This window comes from Mesocricetus auratus, unplaced genomic scaffold, assembly GCF_017639785.1.
Source record: "Mesocricetus auratus isolate SY011 unplaced genomic scaffold, BCM_Maur_2.0 Super-Scaffold_100018, whole genome shotgun sequence".
Lineage (NCBI taxonomy): Eukaryota > Metazoa > Chordata > Mammalia > Rodentia > Cricetidae > Mesocricetus > Mesocricetus auratus.
Genome location: NW_024429199.1, coordinates 37,825,232 through 37,847,380, shown reverse-complemented (window position 1 = coordinate 37,847,380; position 22,149 = coordinate 37,825,232). Strand labels below are relative to the sequence as shown.

The window sequence follows — 22,149 nt, the reverse complement described above, 5'->3', positions numbered from 1 at the left end:
TGTAACATTTGAGCTGCATCCCCAGCCTGAGGCTGCTGTTTCTGAGAAAAGATTAAGTTCTACATAACTTCCTTTGGGACCTGAGGTGGGATTACACCAAGACTATCAATTAAATCACAACAGGCTGTTCTCCACATAAGAGCATGAGCTTTCTCCATTCACCCAATTCTCCTACAAATAGGAGCAAAATTAGACCCGGCTTGTTGGCACATACATTTAATACAGCACTCGGGAGGCAGAGGCAGGCAGATTTGTGTGTTCGAGGCCAGCCTGGTCTACAAAGTAAGTTCCAGGACAGTCAAGGCTATTACATAGAGAAACCCTATCTCGAAAACCAAAACAAATGAAACAATAACAATAACAAAAACCCCAGTAAAATCTTCTCTATATGTCCTTAGCATGTACCTGGCTCTGTGAAATCTTTCTTGGCTGAGTCCCACTGAACTCCCTTTGACTCCATACCATCCACACTTTGTCTGTTCCATGTTCTCTAAACAATCCTTCAGGTTAATGAGAAAATTGGGCAGTGTGTTAAGAACCTCTCCACTCCACCCACTCCACCCCAGCCCCAGAGATTAGGTCTTTAAAGAAGCAAGTGAACTACATTGGGATTGATGGGGTGAACTCTGTCCAAAGACAGAAATGTAACAACTTGCATTAACATCTAATTGGGTTTTATTCTTAATTTGTGAACAGGGACAACCTTAGTCTACAAATTGAAGAGAGAACGCCCATTGGGCCATGGCAGGAGAGTGGGGTTTGTATGGTGAGAACAAAGAAACCCAACAGGAAGAAATGTTGATTGGTTAACTCAGGTCACCAGAGGCAGCTTTCATGAACGGATCAGAGCAGGACAACTTCCTAACTATGTTGACAATGGATGACTGGATTTCCTTGGCTTTAGGAAAACTGGTCCATTGCAAAGTTCAGTTTGAATATGCACTACTTTTCAAAGTGACTCTGCACGGTTAATCTTTATTGTCAGTTTGACTGCTGTTAGAATCTCCATGGAAACACACCCCTGAGTGTATTCATAAGGGGCTTTCCAGAATGGTTTAACTAAGCAAGAGACTCCGGCCCTAAATGTGGCCTCTCTGTCCTACTGGACTGGGCCAGGCTGTGACAGCAGTCTCGCTATCCATCAACAAAAGAATGGATAATGAAAATGGGATGTAATCATACACAGCAAAGATTTATCTAGCCCTGGGGAAGAACAAAAGTATGCCATTTGAGGAAAATAGATGTAACAAGTGAGAGAAGCCAGACTTGGAAAAACAAATACTGCACGTTTTCTCTCACATGAGAAATGTTCATTTATATTAATATATGAATGTAGAAGGATGATTCTGGAGGGGGCAGCGAGGTCTAAAACAGGGGGGGATAAGGATTAGAAGAGAGTAGAGGGGAGGGGAGGTCAATATCACATGTGTTCTTGCATGTACTCAATCTAGACTTAATTATAGTCTACATACATACATATAGCATGAAGGCAGAAAGGGGCCCCGTGAATAAGAAAGGGACCACGTCAAGCAGGGAAGGAAGGAAGCAAGGCAGTTTAGGAAAAGGCAAATAAGAACATGGTGGAACTCTATCATCTATCTGTCTATCTGTCTATCTATCTATCTGAATACATAATTCATGAAAGTGTCAAATGACATTCATGATTTTGTTTTCTTACTAAAAATACAACTATATTATATAAAAAGAAAAAGTGGTCAATACTTGCATCAAGGTATCCCCCCCCAACATCCCCCCCTCTCATTTTTGGGAAAGCTCCTGTATTTCCAACAAGCGTCCTGACCAGTGCAGACAACATACGACTTGTTGGAAATCACACCATCTTTTGCAAATACACCCAGTTAGCTTCCTGTGTTCTAGCGAATGAAAAAGCAGGATGGGCACCCACATACCCATGCAACTCTCCCCTCTGTCTGTGCAAAGGTGGGAGTGACCACACTCCAGTCACTAAACAACTAGGGAAGGCATGAGAAGTTACCCTCTTGGGCAACGGGCAGCGGCTGTGGAGTTTTCTTTTTTGCCAACTGGGCTTTTCTGTGGTTGAGATAACACAGCAGAAATCCAGAGGGATTTGCAGGGTTTTGGATAAAGCGAGGTATTCTGAATTCATGTTTTGGGAAAAGGAGTCATTTTACATCTTTTCACTTTGGCTACAACCTTCACAAGTGAGAGCGAGCCCTGTGGGGTTGGGCTGGGGTTGCTGGGGCCAAGGTCACAGCAAGCCTCCTCCCGGGATTCCTCCAGCTCTTCTCTCTGTCGCGCATGGAGGAAAAGCAATCTCTGAGGGTCTGTTTTGTGTTAGTTGTAACTGTTTCTTGATATCTAGAGAGGGAGGTGTTGATTCCAGGACGCCAGGCACATAACTTACTCTGTGTGTACCCCGGTCTCATGGAAAATGGTGTGGTCTTTGCGGGTAACCTGGGCATTTCTTGCTGTTCACCCTACATCATCTCTAAATTAGCAACAACACATGATACCACATAAATGACATATAAACAGTTGTTGGGTTTATTGTTTAGAAAATAATGGTTTTTTAAAAAAGCTGTTTGGTACAGACTAACACACCTCCCTGCAAGTGTTTTCTATTTGTGTTTGCTGGAATCCGTAAGTGCGGGTGGAGGGTTAACCCTGCTGTCTGAAGCCTTCCCACATTCCACTCACTCTGTCCCCTCTGGGTGACAGCTGCTGGCTCTAAAGCCCGTCACGAAAGCCTCAAACTCCTAGCCCAATTTCGCCACCCTAATTCTTCCGGTCCCCTTCATGTAAACATCCATTTCTTAAACAGAGCAACAGAAAGACCTTTGCATTTGTCGCCCTTTTGGAACCTTCTCAGAGCAGCCAACCTGCTCTGAGATAGGCCGTCCCCAGGGTCTGTTGATGAGGAGTGCGGAGAAACCAGTCCCACTGACTGCAGGGAAGCTAACTGTCTGATGTCGCCTGTTTGCTGTGGGAGCAGAGGAAGCCCTGCGTGTGTGTGTAAGAGTCGATGAAGTTCTGAGTAAACTTATCGCTGACACGCTCAGCCATGTTAAGAACCCCAGCGGCTCAGACACACGGAGAGGCAAAGCCTTCCCCAGACGAGACTCAAAGGTGAATGTTGACAGCGTGTACAGAAACCATCAATCGCACCTTTTCCTCCTGGGTGACTGCAGCCTGGGACCACTCTCCTACGGAGATTAGCCAAACCTGCCTCCTTGTTCAGCCCCATGCCACAAGCCTGCCTCCCTGTTCAGCCGCATACAACAAACCTGCCTCTTCTATTCAGGTGCGGAATGTAACATAAATGTGCTGAGGCCCCAGGCTGTAGTTGGTGCCCTCTATCAGAGTGAGCACAGCCGACCTGATCCCAGCTTTCCTGTACATGTGTCGGTCTGTTCTCCATTCCCTCATGCCCCGAGTTACACTGGTCCTTGAAGCCCTGCAGAGCTCAGCAGCCTGACTGCTCTTGAGACCTGAAATTTGACAGCACTCCAATGCCCTGGGAAACCTGGGGAGGGTGTGTGTGTGTGTGTGTGTGTGTGTGTGTGTGTGTGTGTGTGTGTGTGTGTGTAGGGGTGCCAGTTGGGGGTGGTGTCTGCTGGCAATCCTGAGCTCGGAGATTCCTCCCCACACTCTGTGCTTCATCGTGTCACTGACTTCTCCCTCTGTTTCTCTGACTCTTCTCTCAGATGGTATTGAATTAAGAGTCCTTTCTATGCCAGTATGATTTCAGCCAATCCCACTGTAACATCCCCTTCAAGTATGCCACATTCCATACCATTCAATCAATCAATCAATCAGCAGTCATATGAAAAGGAAACAGAGAAGGATGAACTTCCATGTCAGGCCCTAAGAGCAGATGCCCTGTGTAGGAGGGAGCTCCCAGCATAGGATGCCCGAACACTGAGAAGCAGGCAGTGTCTACAGTGCACTGCCTCAGAGGTTGCCCGAACACTGAGAAGCAGGCAGTGTCTACAGTGCACTGCCTCAGAGGTTGCCCGAACACTGAGAAGCCAGGCAGTGTCTACAGTGCACTGCCTCAGAGGTGATGGATGGACGAGCAGACGCTGGAGGAAGACAAATCTTTATGCAAATCGTCCAGATGGGCCCTGCTCGTCCACATCCACCAGAGAAATCACTCCGTTCTCTGCTTTGTGCCATTTAGCAGGCCAGGCTCGTGTCTGTGTTCCAGAGTCATGACTCCTGACAGTCTCTCCATCTGAACTCAAATAGCAATTCCAGGTTAATTTGGAAATTGATCGTGTCAGGCCTTTTCACAGGCATGATTTTGCCTTTTGGGAGTTCAGGTGTACGGGTGGGGTCAAAGATCCTTTTATGATCCAGGATGTATTTGTGAAAACAGGCTTTCCGGTCAGTTAGTAACGGTCACCGGAGGCCAAGGGCGCCCACCAGCAAAGGGCAGGGTTGATAGAAGACACCATTTAAAACATTTCTCTCTGGCTTCTTTTGACTGTGAGAGGGACTCTGCAGATGCCAAGTCACTCCTGGGTGCAGACTTATCTGTTTCAGATGATCACTGCTGATTGCCTGGCTAAATCAATTAGAAACACTGAAGGCAATTTTCAGGACGCAGCATGGGGTGATGCAGGGGACTTCTCTCTTTCCTTTCCAAATGTCAAAGTCTAGAGGTCGGGAGTGATTACATTCTCCTCAGCTCCAGCTGCTTCCCAGCTGTCCGAAGGTCGTGCTCATCTGCCAGCAGGCCTGTATGTCCCCCCCCCCGTGCCAAAGCAGCTACCACCTCCCTCCCTCCCTCCCTTCCTCCCTCCCTCCCTTCCTCCCTCCCTCCCTCTCCCCCTCAGACAATGCCATTGTCATGGTCCTCGCTGATGAAGTTTCACCTTCTGGCACTCATCCAAGTCCATCCACATTAACACAGGTGGCAGCATCAGAACTAACTACCTGAAGGACTTCTAAGTAAGTGACTGCAGAATCTCCCCGAGATGCTGAGTCAGCACATCTGGAAGCGGGCTGAGTGTGTTTTACAAGTCCAGAGGGCTTCTCAAAGGTGATTTGAGGACTTACCAGGATTGAGAAGCCACTGTCCTAAAAGTGTCATCACCCTAGTACAAGCCCGGATTCAAGTCTGCCTCTTGTTCAACCCTTGTGGCCTTGATTAGACATCCGTTTTAGGATGAACTAGTTAGTGTTCTCTAGGATGAACCAGAACAATGGGTGTATGTATGTATGTATGTATGTATGTAATGAAACAGGATTTATTAGATTGGCCTATATGACAGGAACTGGACAGTTAACCAAATAATGACTCCATGCTGGAGGGACTAAGAACCCAGAGGCTGTACAGTCCACAAAACGGGACCCTCAGCTGACCCAAACTGGTACTGAAGCCTGGAGAGTTTCTCAAAAGCTACTGTTGACCATAGGCTGCTGTGCTACTGAAACTGGCAGGGAGGACAGGCACATGGCTCTGGCAGGCCTCGCCCTTCTCCGCCATCCCCTCTGCCTTGCTAAACACCGTTAGACTACATCCCTAAAGCTGGCCACCAAAGCCTATTCCCTTATTTGGCCACCTCCTCCTCCTGAGGCTGACCAAAGTCCAGCAATCAAAGCCCTCTTTGGCTCACCTAATTAACACGCCCAATTAAAAAACACCTCATCTCGTCACGGGCTTCCTTCTTTACCTTTATAAGCTGCCATTTGACTATGGGCCGCTACTGTCTCTATCCAGAGGCAGTCCTTTGTCCCTCAGGGGCAAGTACCCTTCCTTTCTCTTGCCCCCTAACCTTCTCCCTCATCCCCCATGTCCTCTACCAACCAACCCTAGGCCCTTCTGACACAGACCTCCCGTCTTCTCCTCTTAAAAATTACACCGAGCAGTGGTGACACACCACTTTAATCCCAGCACTCAGGAGGCAGAGGCAGGCGGATCTCTAGGAGTTCTAGGGCCTGGGCTACAGACAGAGTGCCAGGACAGGCTTCAAAGCTACACAGAGAAACCCTGTCTTGAAAAACAACAAAACAAAGTTAGTGTATGTTGGCACATGCGGAGATCAGAGGAGAATTTGTGGGAGTCCCTTGTCTCCTTCTACCACGAGAGTCACAGGGATTGAGCCTTGGTCCTTGGGCATCAGGTCCATTATACACTGAGTCATCTTGTCAACCGCCATCCCTCTCTTCACTTCACTGTTACTATTTTATTTTTTCCTGACAGGGTTGCTCTGAGTAGCCTTGACTGCCCGAGACCTCCCAGCACATGGAAGGCAGAGGCAGGCAGATCTCTGTAAATCGGAGACCAGTCAGGTCTACAGAGTGAGTTCCAGGACCGCCAAGGCTACACAGAGAAACCCTACCTCAAAAAACAAACAAAATAAAACAAAACAAAACAAAGACAAAAAAAGAGTTAGAGGTCAGGTTGGGCTACACATGGAGTTCTAGGTCAGTCTAAGGCAGTGGTTCTCAACCTTCCTAATGCTGCAATATGGTTCCTCAAGTTGCAGTGACCTCCAACCATGAAATTATTTTGTTGCTGCTTCATAACTGCAGTTTTGCTACTGTTATGAATCATAAATATTTGATATATAGGATACATATCATGCAACCCCTATGGGGGTCATGACCCACAGGTTGAGAACCACTGGCTAAGGCTAAGGAATGAGACCCTTAAGAAGATATTGGAAGGTCTTAGCATATTTGAAAGGCTTTTCCAAGAGCCATCAGAATTGTTTACTTATTTGGGGTATCTGGTTGGTTTTAATTGTCAGTTTGACGCAACTTGGGAAGAGAATCTCAGTGAGGGATTGTCTAGATCAGGGTGGCCCGTGGGCGTGTTTGTGGGGCATTGTTTTGATTATCTCAATTAATGTGGGAAGGACAGAGTCTCAAAGTGGGTGGCATCGTCCACTGGTTTGGGGCTAGTTAATCACTAAGTCTCTATACATTCATTTCTTCTTCTCTTGATGTGGAGTGATGTTTTCAGTTCCAGACATCTTGTCTCCTACGCTCTGTGATGGCTGTAACCTGTTTGCTAAGGTAAACCCTATTTACCCTTAGTTGCTTTTTTGTCGAGTTTTTCTTTCTTAATTATAGCAACAGAAATAAAATTAGAACAGTAATGGATTGAATTGTCCTCCGGAAAGATAAGATAATGCTGACATCTTGATTCTGTGCTTCTTTTTTTTTTAATATTTTATTTATTGAGGGCACCAGATCTCATTCAAGATGGTTGTGAGCCACTATGTGGTCTCTGGGAATTGAACTCAGGACCTCTGGAAGAACAGTCAGTGCGCTTAACCTCTGAGCCATCTCTCCAGGCCCGATAACATGCTTCTTGTTTGAAAGTCGCATCTTTGCAGACAGCCTTGGATTACGAGGTCATTAGGGTGGGTTTGAACCCCTGATGATGGGTGTTTTTACCTGAGGAGAGGAGACACACAGCTAAGGAGAATGCCATGTAAATAAGTGGTTTGAGAGGGAGGTGGCCTGCGCCCTGGATGGTGGCAGAGAACAGAGTAGCTGCCAGCCAAGAAAAGCAAGGAGAGGGAGCTCGACACGGATGACACTTTGACTTCCAATTTCCAGACGCAGGAACTGTGGGAACTCCAGCACTGACAGGGCAAGTGTGTTGTTTCAGTTGGTGGGACATTGTGTCTGTAGCCCTCGGCCACAATTCTACTGAGATCCCTACCCAGGCTCTGAGTCCTCATTAGTTGGATGGAGACAGGAAGGGCAGGCTTGTCTTGCAGCGGCACCCTGACATGGATGTTTCAGTTGCTGACTCTTTGCCACCGTCTGCTTGGTGACTGTCTCCATCCCACATACTTCTGGCCCCATAGCCATCCTCAGAAATATCCCTGCTACAGAGTCCCTGACATACTACACTTTTCTCTTTTTTACTGGACCCTCCTTCTATATCCAGGTGGTCAGAGTACAGACCCTGGGGGCTCTGTGAGACCCGGGATCCAGGCTAGAGAGCTCTGATAACTCTCCTATCCAAAGACCCCCAAGCTTAGGGCTGTCTAGCCACCTAGTATAGGAGGCTTTCTGAGCTTCCAAATCCAGCGGCTTGACATTGAAGTCCAGTGTGTAGAGATAAGGCTGTGATACTGCAGCCTCCTGCAGCAGTCAGGCTGGCAACATGAAGACATGTTTTCTTTCCACTGAAACTCAGGGATGTCTTTTGAGGACTCTTGCTGAGGTAGGAGAATGAGATAGTTGCCTTTCAAAAGCCTGTCGATCAGTGTGTCCTGTGATTGTGCCCAAGTTGGCTGCTGTCATGTTGAGACTCCTCTGAGTGCTGATGCTCCTTCTTGCTGCGAATGGCCAGTCCCTTTGGGTTAAGGGCCTGTGCTAGAGAGGGAAGAGGTGTATGGGATGTTGTCTCCAAGAACAAGGAGGACAACTGGATCCTTCTTCTGACCTCTTTAGAAAGACCCCAGGGACCCGAATGCTAATTCCCTTACAGTCCCATAAACCCTTGATCCTATGTGTGCTTCTGCTCACTGGGGACTCAGGTCCTCTGAAAGAGCTGTCAGTGCTCTTAAATGCTGAGCCATTTCTCCAGCCCCATAAAAAAGTATTTGTAATGATAAGAAAAAGTGAACAAAGGCCCCCCACTTTGGGGAAGAATGCACGTGAGACCTGGCAGAAGCTTCAGGGGGACGCTGTTGTCACATGCAGGGCAGATTTAGGGAAACAGACTGATACAGCAGCAGGAGGGCCTGGTTCCTGGGATGTCAAAAGGAGACACATGGAGTGGGCTAGAAAATGGGTGTGTGTGTGCTGAATTAGACACCTACAGACTTCTCAGGGTCCTCTGCCTGCTGACATCGTCGTGAATCTTAGAGTCTGATGACATCCCTTTCATCCTATTTGATCACAGAGCCAGGGACACACACAGTTTTGCACAGACACTGGGAATACTATTTGACGAAGACAGTTCAAACGAGCATGGAACGAAACTTACCTGGGTGTGACCCGGGACACCTGTTTCCAGCTTGTATATTGTTGAGGAGGACTCGCTGCTCTACCTGGACATGAGCAACCGGGTGCCATCACCCAAATGAGCACGAACAAGCAAGAGTCCCCGTGTTCCCTGGCAGTGTGAGCCAGTGTGAGCAAGGGTCCCAAACGCAGTGTTTGGGCGCTGGGTTCTAGAAGATTGTAGAAGTGTTAAAGGGGCTCCTGGGCTAAGTGGCAATGAACGGTTACATGAGATTATAGAGGAGACGGAGAGCCCAGTGGATGTAATATCACCAGACATCTGTCCAAAGACTGGAGTAAGGGAGAGAAACCCTCTAGGTGGGAGGCTGTAGCTCAGGGGTACAGCACTTGCCCGGTGTGTGTAAGGTCCTGGGTTCCATTCACAGTAATGGACACACACACAGAGACACAGACACACACACACACACACACAGACACACACACAGACACAGACACACACACAGAGACACAGACACACACACACACAGACACACACACACAGACACAGACACATACACACACACACAGAGACACACACACACAGACACACACACAGACACAGACACACACACACAGACACAGACACACACACACACACAGACACAGACACACACACAGAGAGACACAGACACATACACACACACACAGACACACACACACAGACACACACACACAGAGACACAGACACACACACACACACAGACACAGACACACACACACAGAGACACAGACACATACACACACACAGACACAGACACACACACAGACACAGACACATACACACACACACAGACACAGACACACACACAGACACAGACACACACACACACAGACACAGACACACACACAGACACAGACACACACACAGACACACACACACAGACACAGACACATACACACACACACAGACACAGACACAGACACAGACACACACACACAGACACAGACACACACACAGACACAGACACATACACACACACACAGACACAGACACACACACAGACACAGACACACACACACACACACAGACACAGACACACACACAGACACAGACACACACACACACAGACACACACACACAGACACAGACACACACACACAGACACAGACACAGACACACACACACAGAGACACAGACACAGACACACAGACACACACACACAGAGAAAAGAAATCTTATGCTCACTGCCATTTCCTGGTAACAGAACTGTTCACCTCAATATTCAGGAGGGCCTCCCAGATCACCCTTTGCAAACAGCTGCTTCCTTCTCAGGGGCGGATCCAGTTCCCTCTTCCCTGCTCAAACTGACCGTAGTAGTGAAGAGAGAACTCTCAAGCTGGGCCTGGTGGCCGAGTCTGTAACCCCAGTCTTGGGAGTGGAACCAGGACATCAGGAGTTCAGTGTTATCTTTAGTTTAGTCATCTTAGTGAGTTTAAGGCCAGTCTGGGTGACACAAACCCTGTCTCAAAAAAAAAATTAACAGTTGAAAATGTATGTATAGGGCCCCCTTCCCCCCTCCTCTTTTGCCCTTCAGGAATCAAGTGCACACAGGCAGAGGCTGGATGCCATTCCTCACCCTGTACAGGACACAGGAGCCCTTTCCTGAAAGGAATGTGAGGGGACATCCTGCCCTGATAGGAAACTCCTGTATTTCCGCTTCCTGCCTGCCCCATGGTCAAACACCCCCTGCTCCTGGCCAGAGTCCTGTCCTCTGTTGCCTCCCTGCTTCCTATTGTCCCTTCCCCTCCTTGCTGTCCTTCCTGTCTCTACAGGCCAGGAGACGGTGTTATTTGGAAGGACAGGCCTAGGTACCTTTGCTAAGGAGATGGATCGTTTTCGCTGACTCTCACTCTGTTCCTCTCCTCCATCCACAGCAGGTGTCCCCTTGGCCTCAGAGGCCCCAGCAGCCTGTGGGGCTAGGGCTGTCCCTCTGTCATCTGAGAACACAGTGGGGCACTTCTTCCTGTACTCGTTCCCTCAAGTTTCTCCTTCTCCGATCTCCATATTCTAGACTGCAAGAAATTCGGGTGGTGTGGGTGGCATGGGTGGGTGGGCTGTGACGGGGTGGCATGGGTGGGTGGTGTGGGTGGGTGGGTGGCGTGGGTGGGTGGGCTGTGAGGGGGTGTTGTGGGTGGAGTGAGAAGGAAGACCAGGAAAAACAGGCACGTATGAAAAGGCCATATTGAAACCTTTTACTTTGGACGCTAACTTCAACAACAGAGCCCGCGCAGAGCAGTCATCTCTCTCAGGAAAGCTTGTCCACCTGGTCTCCTGGCTCTCTCCCCATAGTCTGCTGTACTGGGGCACAGACATTTGCATTGTTTGCAACCCAGGTGATTGATTGTGAGACAGAGTCCCTGGCAGCTGGTTGACATCAATTTCCTATGGCAGAAGTCGCCTCTGATACCTTCCTCTCTCCCCTGGTCCAGTCTAAGCCCCCTTGACTTTATGGTCTTCACGTCACACATGAGGCTTTTCCTCTTCATTCCCAGTGTAACAAAGTCAGACTCCCTCGTCTGAAGTTTACTCCTAGCGTGTCTGAGGAAATAAACCTTTGAGCATGACTGTCAGGGCTTTCCTAGATTAGTTGATTCCGGTGGGAGGAGCCACCCTAAATGTGTCTGGCACCATTCCATGGGTAGTAGTTGGGGTCTCAGACTAAAATATAATAATAATAAAAGGGGCTGGGCATTGGTGGCACACGCCTTTAATCCCAGCACTTGGGAGGCAGAGGCAGGCGGATCTCTGTGAGTTCGAGGCCAGCCTGGTCTACAAGAGCTAGTTTCAGGACAAACTCCAAAGCCACAGAGAAACTCTATCTCGAAAAACCAAAATAATAATAATAATAATAATAATAATAATAATAATAATAACAGTAATAGTAATAAAGGAGAAAGCAGGTTCGGTGCCAGCATTCATCTCTGCTCCCTGCAGATGCGATGTGGGCAGTGCCTCCCACTTCCGCTGCCATGCCTTCCCTTCCACGGTGGGCTCTGCCATGGAGCTGTGAGTCAAGAAAAAAAAAGTCCCTTTCTTCCTAAAGTTGTCTCTGTCATGGCAGTTGTCACAGTTACGAGGCATTGGGCATCTACGTGCAGTGGCTGCCTTGATTGGCATTTTCTCCATCTTGAGTGACCTCAGGTGCATTTTAAGGACTGACCTTTTATATGTTGACAAAACAACAGCCACAAGCAACGCTACAGTTGGGATGCCAGCTGTCCCCCTCGGTCCCGGCTTGCAGGCTGGTGGGAGGGAGTGGGACTTTGGACCTCAGTGGAGGTCCTTCAGACATTGCAATGTACCCCAAATGGGCTTGTGGGGTGCTCGCCTTTTCTTTTTGTCCCGTTCCCTGGTTCACACACCTCCATCATCTGGGGTAGCCATAGGCCCAAAGCAACCAGCTCAGTGGTTGTCCGGACTTTTGGAACCATTGAAATGCTGAGTTCAAAGAAAGTTTTGTTTTCTTTCTGTAATCCATTGTTTCGGGTATCTTGTTATAGTTAGAGAAAACCGGTGAACAGAAGGATTTAGGCAGGGCTCGGCCAAGAACAGCATGACACTGTAGATTCGTGTGCCAGCTCTGCTCTCTGACCAAGTCCGGACTCTGCTACATTCTGGACAAGTGACTTAAATTTCCCACGCATCATCGGTTCCTGCAATTGTACAGAGAAGAGACCGACAATAACTTGTTTCTTAGGGGTTGTGTATTAAGTGAGTGACTGTGCCAGGTACGTGGTGAATGCTTGGTTGATGCAGGGTTAGCCTTTTGCCAACCTGACTCAGGCTAGGGAACGTCAGCTGAGGAATCGCCTCCATCATAGGCAAATCTGTAACACATTTTCTCGGTTGGTGTGGGACGGCCCCGCCCACTGTGGGTGGTGCCACCCTGGGCAGGTGGTCCTGGATGATATAAGAAAGCAGGCTGAGCAGGAAGCCATGATGAGCAAGCTGGTAAGCAGTGTTCTTCCATGGGCTTTACCTCAGTTTCGACCTTCAAGCCCTGCTTGAATTCTGTCCTGTCTTCCCTCAGCGATTGACTAGGAGCTGATTGCGCAAGCCAAATAGCCCTGTCATCTCCAGGTTGCTTTGGGTTAGGGTGTTTATCACAGCAATAAAAAGTGAGCTGGACATGGTCGAGGTGGCCAAGTGGTTAAGGCGATGGACTGCTAATCCGTTGTGCTCTGCACGCGTGGGGTCGAGTCCCATCCTCGTCGTGTGTAGCTTGTTGAAAAGTGATCTGGACAATGCTCAAAAAATGTTACTGGCAATGGATGCTATGGCCCCAGAGCTGTATCTGTCACTGGGGACCTTCATGGATGGGTCATATGCATGAAGATGAGATTCCACTTGGCCCAGCCTATCAGGAAATCTCTGAGGTACCATGTGTGGGTTGATCCCTTGCCTCTGGGATTTGGTCTGCTGCAGGGAACATCTGGAGTAGTCAGAGCAGCTGGGGGCAGCTTTAGGTTTGGACAACAGCCATGCTCACGTATCATCCCAACTAGAGCAATCCTGGCCTTCAGCTTGGGACAAAAAAGATATACAGTTATCTGGTGGGAAGGGCCATGCAGAAAATGAATGACCTCCCTTGTCGTATAGGAGTTTCCATGCAGAAAATGAATGACCTCCCTTGTCGTATAGGAGTTTCCAGAGACAAGGGCTTTGGCTTTAAGCTCTCCCTTAGGGGCTCTGATGTCCCACACAGCTCTTCGTCAGTCACTAGTCACCGACTGACTGGTGCATAGTGCTGTGCACATTTCTTCTTCCACAGGACAGCAAGCATGGCTTTGACAGCAGAAATCCCAGTTAGCAGGTAAGCAGTAGAGAATGCTTACCTCAGAGAACGCAACGCCCTATTTTTTATCTTTTGGGTTTAACCAAACATCTCTTCCCTGAGAGAGGAACTTTGGGAGGCAGCGTATTCACCACGTAAATTCTGGGGGCCACGGGCACCTTTGGAGCGATTCTGTGACTTGCAGAGTCGCTTTAGGTATGAGAACTTCCCAACCACAGGGTCCCTCCCCACCCTCCCTGGCATGAGTAGAAATGGCCAGTGTTAAAGGACATGTGCCAGTTAAGCCCTTTTCCCCGTAACACTGGAAGACTGTCTCTGCTAGGCCCAGAGCTGAGTACTGGGGGTACAGCTGTGGAGAGTCAGACACTCTCGAGTTCTGTCCTTGGTACCACCTCACCAGGAAGAGACGGCTTTAAGGAAGCCTCCACACTGGCTTGGCAGATATGGGCCTCTTGTCTTCCTCACGGCGCTTGGTTTTGAGGCTAGGTCCAGAGCATTGCTGCCTGCAAAAGAGACCGGTGACACAATTCCTGGCTTGCTGACCTGGAGGGCAGTGGGACCCTGAAGCAGGGGCGGATGCCTAGAAGTCTGTACCTCTTCCAATGTCCTTGTCCTGGCCGATAATCCTTAATCAAGCCTGGTTGTCACTTCTTGTGGAAGTCTTTCCTGCCCGTCAAGGTCTGAGTTGGTTGCATGGCCCATTGGCCTTTGGTCTCCTCACCACCCCGTCACTGCCCTGAACACACAGTGCTCTAATTACTCGCTTCCTGCTGCTCCGCCAGCTTCTTGAGTGTCATTAGGCAGGTCAGAGAGTGTCTGTGACGTTCCGCCCAAAATTCATCTTAGCCCAGGGCCTGGCACGTGACAGCTCACTCTGTATGCATCGGCTCTGTGAAAAGATGGAGAATGGATACATTCCAGGGACTCTAGCCACGAGGGAGGCTGAGGCAGGATGGTTGGGTTTGAGGTTAGCCTCCGCTGGCTATAGCGTATGCCATAGTGAGACTCCGATCTCAGAGAAAAGGAAGCAGGGAGGGGAAAACAAGAGGGGGAAGGAAAGCAGAAGGAGAAGGGAGAAGAAGACGAGAAGGAGGCAATGGTTAAAGACAGAAGATGAAGGTATGGACTCCATGATCCCCGGCTGCAACCGGCTCTTTCAGCCAAGCACTGGGCTCAGAGACCCTGGCTTTTTTTTCTCAGTTTCTCCATTGGTTTTTCTCTTTGACTTGGGGCAATTTCATATACGGTTTCTGCAGCTTCTTCCTTTCATCTTTAAAATGAGGCTAATTATAGGCTTGTGGTAAAGTTCAAATTAAATAATGTGTATAGAATGCCGTAAAGATTCTTGCCAAAATAAACTATAAAAAACGTTTACATTTGAAGCACAGAATGAAGGGCACTTAAAAAAATGTAAGCCACTCTGCACACACTGTCTCTGTAATCATTCGTTCCTACGATGGCTGCCATCCAGGCTCATTGCATCATGTCACTTCTCAAGACACATCCTCTCAGGAACCTCAGAGTGTGACTGTTTGGAACTAGGGTCAATGCAGTGTTGTAGATGCAGTGAACTAAGCTGAGGTTAGGCTAGAGTAAAGCGGTGCGCTTATGCAAGGTGGTAAAGCCACTGCAAGCAGGAAGGTTCAAGAAGGGTGGTGGGGTGAGAGAGCCTAAGAGGAGGGGGTGGTGACGGCAAGGGCCAATCAAGATGAAGGATGTGTGAAAAAAAGTCATAAGGACACATGCTACTTGGTAAACTAACCAAGGAACAAAGCAAACAAAAGAAAACGGAGTTGAGCAGAGGTACCCTGCCTGGGTAGATGAAGCTGCTCACTGGATCTGTGGTTAAGCAGGTTAAATGAAAATCCCAGTGCCATGGGTGGGCTACCTCTCTATGAGTTGAGAAACCTAAAGTTCCCTGACAACACAGGCAATTGCCGCTGTATCCAGTTGAACTATTGCTGAAGATGTCATATACCATGGTCACCGGGCACCAAAAAGCCAAGCTGGAACTGAGCTGGAATCTTCCTGCCAGCCCTCACAGTGCCTGAAGGCACTGAACTGTGATAAACAGTCTTACTCAGCTGTGGGCAATAGAGGCAAGTCTGTTATGGGTGTCACCCACCTCTTAGTGGAGTTGATGATGTCTGCTTCGTGGGGGCGGGGGCAGGAGGGGGATGCACAATCAAAAGTCCATGGCTGGGGAGGTCGCAAGTCCTAGCGGGTAAATTACTGATGTTGTTTTGCTGAATGGACACAATGTGCCCATCAAATTGCCCATCTGAGTTCTTGGAGAGATACCGTATTCAGTAAAAGGTAGTGAGAGAAGCATGTCACAGAGTAGGTCCAGTGTTGAGGAGGGGCAGTGACTGCTGGGAAGGGGATTTATGACATACAGAGGGCTTCACACTTCACAAAAATAGTTTGTCCCTTCCCCTTTTCCCTGCCATTTTGGGGAGCTGGGGTCACATCAGTTACTTTCCCGTTGTGATAAAACACCATGACTAAGAGTGACTTGTGAAAGGGTTTATTTGGGCTTATGGTTTCAGTGGGAGAGTGATTACTCCTGAGCTACAGCCCTAGATAATGGTTTTATGGGATAGCTGTGGAGTCCAGGATGGCCTGGAGCTTGAGGTTTTAATTTCTCCAGCTTTGCCTTCCTCAACACTGGGATTACGGTTGCACACCACTCTATAGGTCTTTGGATGTCCTTTTACCAACTTCCCAGTAACTCCCCATGGTCCGTGTGAATTGTCAAGGAAAAATAGTATGTGACATGCTTAGTTAGCAGTGGCCTGTGAGTCCCTTGCTCATATTCTGATGTCACACAGGCTGTGACCCTCTTGGAGGAAATTGACTTGTACCTCCTCCGATGGCCATTGCTGTTACTGTCATGTGAGATTTGAGTGTGGCCTTTAGGCTCTTAGGCTGCTTCAAAGAAGGACAAGGATCCTGGAAGAGCCAGGTAGGGGTTGGAAGGAGGGGGAGCCTGACTCTGGGTCTCTAAATCACCTTGCCTCAAGACCCTTCCATGTCTGGCTTCCTTGAGCGGAGGTCAGAAGAAAGTGGGCGAGGCTGAAGAATGGAGGTAGACAACCCAGTAGCCAGCTGGTCCCTAGCCAAGCTTATAGGAGTGAAGGCATCGGTTTTCACTAAAATAGTACGTGGGAGAGGGAGAGTCAGGTCAGTGACTTGCCAACTTGCCTCAGGCTAGTTCTTTTTTTTTTTTTGGAGGGGGGAGTGTAGGAGGGTGGAGGGGGTTCAAGACAGGGTTTCTCTGTGGCTTTGGAGGCTGTCCTAGAACCAGGCTGAACTCACAGAGATCTGCCTGCTTCTACCTCCCGAGTGCTGGGATTAAAGGCATGCACCACCACCACCCAGCATCTCAGACTAATTCTTATAACTAGGTGAGTGAAGAGTCAGGGATGCTGAGAGTTCCATAAACCTGTAGAATCTAGACTGTACATGATTGCTCGGTGGATCCTCTGTGAACGGAACGCTGTGAGTCTCCAAGTTTTACATCTGTGCTTTCCACCAACCTGGGTCAAAATATTAAAAAAAAAAAAAAGGTTTGAATGTGAGTAGACTTTGTTCTTGTTAATTCTTACACAATACAGAAAACAGTTATTTGCATATCATTTACATTGTGTTGTCTTCCAAGTATTCCAGAGATGGTTCAAGATTCAGCATATATAGGTTATATGCAAATTCTTCACCATTTATATGACAGACTTGAGCATCCAAGAAGTTTGAGGTCTGGTATCCTGAACCCAATTCCCCTTTGGCTACGGAGGAGCAACTGCATTCATTTGCTAGGGCTGCCATAATATATTTTCACACACCAGATGACTTAAATGACAGATATGCCTCGTCTTATTCCAGCAGCTGAGAGGCTGACGTCATGGTGTCAGGAGGGGTGGCTCCTTTTCAGGGATCTGGGGGAGAAGGGTCAGGTCCTGGCTGTCTCCTGGGATTCTTCACCTTGTAATGTCTCACGTCATCGCTATGCACACCTATGGGCAAATATCCCTTGGCTATCAGGGCACCAGCCTTATTGGATTGGGAGCCATCCTAATGAGCTCATCTTGATTCACATGTGCAGACAGCACAGACTTAGGGCTCATTAGAAAACACGGGCTCCCTGGATGTACTTGGCAATCGCATAATAACCAAGGCCAGAGAGATTTCAGGTGGGCTCTACTCTCACAGGGTTAGAGCTTTTGTAAGAAAAGACAGAGGTACAGAAGGGGAAAAATGAGCAAAGACAAAGGTTGGGGTGGTGGGGCTGTAAATTAGGGGCCGCTAGAAGCTGGGAGAGGAAAAGGACTCACCATGAGGGTTCAGAGGAAGCGTGGCTCCGGTTTGTCCCTCTTTCTGTGAGAGGATGCACTCCAGATGCCGTCAGCCACCCAGTTTGTGATGCTGTCTTCAGCAGCCTTAGGAAACAAACATGCTCCTGCGTCCTGTGTGAAAACAAGGCCACTCCTTGTGAGTGCTCTCACCTTCCAACGCCCTCCTCTGATGATTCCAACCTATACCGCCCCGACTTGTCTACTTCCACACAAGTCCTTATAATGCCTCTCGGGTCTGTGTGACTTGGAAAAGGTGTTCAAGGTTAAGTCTCCACTTACATCCTCAAGTGGTCCTTCCTTCCACCCCCTCGGCCCACCTCCCACTCCTAGCTTATTCCTCAGTTCATGAATGCCGTGTCTTTGTGGCCTCTTCCACCGTGCCCTGTACTGGTTAGGTTTTTCTTGGTAGTCTGATAACAAGCTAGAATCGTTTGGGTAGAGAGAACTTCACACTGAGGAAGTGCCTCTCTCAGTTTGGGATGTAGGCAAGTCCATTAGTGGGGGGGGGTCTTTTTTTTTTTTTTTTTGGTTTTTTGAGACAGGGTTTCTCTGTATTGTTTTGGAGGCTGTCCTGGAACTAGCTCTTGTAGACCAGGCTGGCCTTGAATTCACACCGCCTGCCTCTGCCTCCCAAGTGCTGGGATTAAAGGCGTGTGCCACCAATGCCCGGTGGGGGGGGGGTTCTTATGCATTCACCCATTCCTTTCTGTTGTGGGAGAATTGTTCGCCCTGTCACTCCATTGTGCCAATAAAGTTTACCTTGAATAAGAGGGCGGAGCTATCAACTAGCTGACCAAAATTAGCCATAGAGGTTTTGGAGGACCGAGGACATAGAGAGAGATGGGGGAAGTAGTAGGGAGGGGCTTAGGAAGATGCACGGCCTTTTGAATGAAGGAGACGGAGAGGAGGCCACTGGTCTCTTCCCCACTTCTCCGACCAATTAGGCTTTAACCCCATATATTACTCCAGAGTTTTTATTGAGAATAGAATAATTTGGATAATTGTTACACCTTTCTGCTGGTGTTGTTTGTGATTTTTTAGGAAGATCTCATTTGCACCCTGAGTCTGGATGTGAGCTGTCAGCAGGGTCATGAGCCCTCCAAACGAGGCAGAGACCCCACCCACTCCTCTGTTCTTCTGCTTCCAATCATTCCTGGCCTGGTGACAGTGGCCTCGACTGTCTCCCTTCACAGCATTCTCCTCCATGTCTTGTGAGGACACGTAGTTAATGCAGGACAACTTCATATCAATACCCGTAACTGAATTGCATCTGCAGAGGTCTTTCTCAACATAAGGCCATATTCGTCTGATTCCGGGTAGGCATATCTTTTGAGGGACCAATACTCAATCCACCCTCAGCACTCGACCAAACAAGTGTCCCCCAGGGACCCTCTGCCGTAATCCAACATCCTCTGCCCTTGTCACTTATCGAACGGCTTGTCCTAAATCTTTCCTTCTTGGCCCATCTGCTGTCTCCTAGTTCACCCCCAGGGCAGCATCAAAAATGATCTTTCCACAATGTGAAACCGACCACATCACTCTGCCACTTAAAAAAGTGGATTTCTGGAGAGCTGGTCTGCAGCAGACCTGTAATGCTGAATATTTCATGAACTGAATAGCAGTGGAAACGCCCCCCCCAGTACCCTGGTTTTAAGCTGTAGAGAATGTGCTGTGGTTTACAGAATAGAGCGATGGAAATACATTCATCTGAGCCATATCTGTCGCATGCACCCCTCAATTCGGATGCTTGAACTAGTGAATCGCTGTATCAGGGCTCCAGGCTCTATCCTGGTTTTATTTAACACAGTGGTTTTCAACCTTCCTAATGCAGTGACCCTTTAATACAATTCTTCACGTTGTGGTGACCCTTAACCATAAACTTATTTTCGTTGCTACTTCATGACTATGATTGTGCTACCGTTATGAATCATAATATAAATATCTGATAGGTGACACCTGTGAAACTGTTGTTCGGCCCCACAGGGTTCGAATCACAGATCGGGAATCATTGTTCTAACTGGCTGCAAGTTAAATAGCACACTTTCTTAAACTGAATTTGGAAACTCCACAGTCCCTCAGGGGAAGCAAGCTTCCAGATGTTTCATACTGTCAACCGGTTCCCTTAGACTCCAAGATGAGATGATATCCTTATGTCCCTCATGTTTAGTCTCAGATGGGGAATTCAGGATTCTCACTATGCCTGAGCTAACACAAGAGTGGTCAGCCTGGACCCGAGCCCGATTCACTGCAGATGGTGCATGGGCATTGCTAATGTACATTCACAAAGTCCAATCAGAAGGACAATGCTTAGGAGAGGTGTATCAGTGCCCTTTATAAAGTGGACCATTCGGTGTCATCTGTGCTCAGCAGGTACTCTATCAACTGAGCCATGTCCCTAGGCCCAGCAAATCATATTTTAAAGAATCCAATTGTTAGCACTCGGGAGGCAGAGGCAAGCGGATCTCTGTGAGTTCGAGGCCAGCTTGGTCTACAAGAGCTAGTTCCAGGACAGCCTCCAAAGCCACAGAGAAACCCTGTCTTGAAAAACAAAAACAAACAAAACAAAACAAAAAAAAAAAGAATCCAATTGTTAAGACGATAATTAAGACACAAATCAGAAATGCTCAAGGTTGGCTGGGTATATAGTTCAATGGTAAAGCATTTGCCTGGCATACATACATGAGGCCCTGAGCTTGATACCCAGCCTTACAAAACCACAACCAAAACCGAAACACCAAAACAAAGTTATCACCAAGTTGATTCTTTCTCATTGGGTTTGTCTAAGACAACTCAGCCAGACCCCTAGCACGATGCCCCCCACCCCTCCAGGACAGATTCTTTTTAATGTGCCACGGCAGCTTGGCTCCAATTCTAATTATAGCTCTCTCGAGACAGCAAGTGACAGAAACATAGCCCAAGTCTAGCAATAGTGTGTATTGGCTCAGGAATCGAAAAGCTTAGGGAACAGTTTGCTTTAGTCCTGCTTGAATCCAAGGGCTTAAAGAAATGTCATCAGGGCATGGCTGCTTTCTCCATCCTTCCTTCCTTTCCCTTCCCTTCTGCTGGCTCTGTTCTCAAGATGTCTCTCACCAGATGGTACCTAGCAAATGAAGTCTTATTTCTCACTAACCCAGCAGCCTCAGAGACAAAACACCTGTCCTTGGTCTCCATGGGGATGGAGCTGGCCTTTCCGGGATGGCCAGACCTGAAGGCACTCAATTCCCTTATTTCAAAGGCATCTCATTTACATATAACCTATGCTATCCTCTCCAGTACATTAAACTTTCAGATCACCACACAGAACATGGAAATGCTATACAGCCAATGGTTCTACTGGTTGTTCAAGGAATTATAGCTAAGTCCGAGCATGTGCAGGTCAGGTGCAATTGTTTCTCTGGATTGGATATGAGGTGCCCACTGTCCTGTATTCTCCAAGCCCTGCCACCACTGAAGTTGGTTTTTTTTTTGTTTTTGTTTTTGTTTTTTTGTTTTTTTCCAGACAGGGTTTCTCTGTGGCTTTGGAGGCTGTCCTGGAACTAGCTCTTATAGGTCAGGCTGGTCTCAAACTCACAAAGATCCGCCTGCCTCTGCCTCCCGAGTGCTGGGATTAAAGGCGTGTGCCACCACCGCCCAGCTCACCACCGAAGTTTTAAGATTGGTGTACACTGCCCCAGTTTGGGTGACATTTCTGTCTTTAACACAATCCTAGCTACTGGCAGATCCAGCTTATGTTTGGATCCAGTGATGGGTTTGCCCTACCAGAGTCACTCTAGGGTAGAAATGTGGTTTCCCAATAGATCGCTGTGGCATGGTTTCTAGAAATAGAGGACTGGATGCTGGTCAGGAAGAATAGCAATGTGCCAGAATAAGAGTTGGCAATTAGCAAAGCAACAGCAAACAGAAAAGCACTGTCTGTAATTTTACTATTTGGCAGTCCAAAAGAACTTGATGAAATTCATTGATCAAATAAGATATATGCATATGTGTATAGATGCATATACAATTTTATACACACACATTTCTTTTTTTCTTTTCACAGAAGA

General features: G+C 48.0%; 1 non-coding gene across 1 annotated transcript; it reads left to right on the top strand.

Annotated features, from left to right (window-relative positions):
* Nucleotides 1-13,091: 13,091 nt before the first annotated feature.
* On the top strand, nucleotides 13,092-13,173 carry Trnas-gcu. The gene has a single exon. It is a non-coding gene; the product is annotated as a tRNA-Ser (tRNA).
* Nucleotides 13,174-22,149: the final 8,976 nt, after the last annotated feature.